The sequence below is a fragment of the Egretta garzetta genome, unplaced genomic scaffold, assembly GCF_000687185.1.
Source record: "Egretta garzetta isolate BGI_Z169 unplaced genomic scaffold, ASM68718v1 scaffold598, whole genome shotgun sequence".
Lineage (NCBI taxonomy): Eukaryota > Metazoa > Chordata > Aves > Pelecaniformes > Ardeidae > Egretta > Egretta garzetta.
In genome coordinates, this window is record NW_009260621.1 from 896315 (window position 1) to 898744 (window position 2430).

Consider the following 2430-nt stretch of genomic DNA (forward strand, 5'->3'; position numbering starts at 1 on the left):
TCTTTCCCAGCTCCCTGGGGCCAACTCCAAGGGTGGCCCCTCGCTGCAGACCCTGCAGCTGGAGAGCTGGCCACCTCTGGGATCTCAGCCCCAACAGAATGCAGACCTGGTCCACTTAGCCTGGGGAACCCATTTGCCTTTCACACCAGCAGTAAAAAAAGTTTCTTAAATAGACATGAATGATTTCTTTTTTTAAACAGAGATATCACACAGGGAGGAGGAATGGTCCGTTTCGTCGTGACCAGTTAGATACTAGGAGGAGGCCTGACGCATCCAAAATGCCCCAGCCTCCAGCAATGACAGAGCTGGGAGGGAGGAGGGACAAGCACCTCTCCCTTCCCCATGCTCAACAGCTAAGACATTCCCAAATTCAGATACACCGTTTTCAGATCCATCTAGGAAAGTGCTTTGGGCTGCGATGTCCCACACAAGGAACTGAAACGCACCCGAGTGAGACCAGACATGGGCTGGATGTCCTGATGGTGCATCACCTCCATCTCAGCCCACCGCTGGGCACAGCTGCCTCCGCTTGCACCCACCATGTCGTGCCTACCACCACTGGGACCCGGGCTCCGGAGAGACTCACGGGGCTGGAAATGCAGCCCCTTTTACCCGTAATTAGCAAGGGCCAGCAAAATGAACCTAACGCCTTTGCGAGGCGAGCAAGCACTTAATTAACAGGTTGCCCCAATAACACTGGAACAGCAGTCACTGACCGAGGACAGGGAGCTCGCCATGGGGCGGGGGAAATGCCTGTGCCGGGGGGACTGACCTTGTGCAAGCAGCGGTGGCCGACCGGTCTCCCCTGCAGCGCTGCGGGAGGCTGATGAAACCCCCCAAGGCAGGGAGGCGGTAGCTGCTCGCTGGGTGAGTGAGCAAACATTGCACGCTCCGCAGCAGGCCCATGCTCCCTTTGAAGATGCTGCCAGGGTCAAGGGTAGCGGAGGGGTGGTGACCAGAGGGCTTTCGGAGGCCGAGCAGGTTACCTGGGCTGCACAAAAGGGCAATGTAGGAAAGCCAATTAATAAACAAAAACGTGCAGAGGCGCACGCAAAGAAGAAAAAGTTCCCTCCCTGTGCAGCTCGGCTGCAATATCCACCCATGACGCATTTAGGGGAAGAGGGGCCTTGGACTGCAGCAGCCCGGAAAGCCTTGTGCAAACCCCCTCGGTCGCTTGCATCTGCCTCTCCACCCCTTTTCTCCACTACCTTGGTGCCAGTTGCCATGCCCAATGCCCACCTTGCCACCCCTTGCAGGAAACCATGGCCTTGCTTTGTCCCCGAGCAGCCCCCTTCCCCGGCTCCCCCTGGGGAGGGCTCTTTGCAGAAGGGGCATCGCCGCTGCCAGCTCCGGGCCGGTTGGGCAGCAACCCCGGCAGGCAGCACCTACCTCCTGCCGGCTCTGCCCTGCACACGTGCGGACCTTGCGCAGAGGCCGAGCGTCTTCAGCGAGCAGGGGCCGCCGCCGAGAGGCACATGCTCGCCTTCAAAAGCAACCAGGGGACGCTGGAAGATGAGAACGTCAGGGGCAGGCGGGATTTGAGACCTAGAAATTGCTTGGCTCGGTTTGCTCTGTACAAGGGTGGAGAATATCCCAGGGAGCGCTCAGCGCATGCCTTTCCCTGCAGTTGGAAATTGGTCACAGTGTGCATTGGCAGGGTTGAGTTTTTTTGTTGGTGGGGTTTTTTGGGGGTTTTTTTTGCCTTTTTTTATCCTGCTGTTCATGCTGCTAAATGCACTCCCAGCTAGGTCAAGGCTGCGTTAGCTGCGGCTGACAGATTAATTTCAGCCTAATACACTTCACAGCTCTGTAAGCAAGAGCGCAGAAATCCTGAAAGCACTGCCTGAGTGGATTCAACGGGAGGATCCGGGCCTGACGTTGTAAATTATAAAAGGTAACTGCAAAGTGCTGTTGTCCGTCCCCCTTCCTTTATGGCTGAGTCAGGTCCCTGTCCTGCCACAGCACATGCTTAACCTGGACTGGGGAAGTCAACAGACCCAGCCACACATATAAGGTTACACGAGCGATTTCGCTTGAGCTGGAGAAGAGGCAAGCAAACACGGAGCTTGCTGCAGGGACCGTCAAGTGTAGTGGGTCAGAGCCCAGCCTCCACCGTAAATCCAAGCAAGGAGACTACAGACAGATGGCAATAGGCTTGAAAATACTTCTAATTAATGTAAGGAAATACCGGAGGTGTCCTCGCTGAGCAAACAATTCTTACACACCCAGGAGACCAAGCATGAAGATCACATTAAAAAAAATAAGTAATCCTAATGTATTCAAGAAAGGAATGAGTATTTAAAGCTGCACTGCCATACTTGAGACCTCGGACTGTTCCAGTTTTAAGGTGATATGGGCCCAAAGGATCAAACCCATTGCTGACGCAGTCTTTGAGGTCTAAACTCTTTATATATATATATATATATTTAT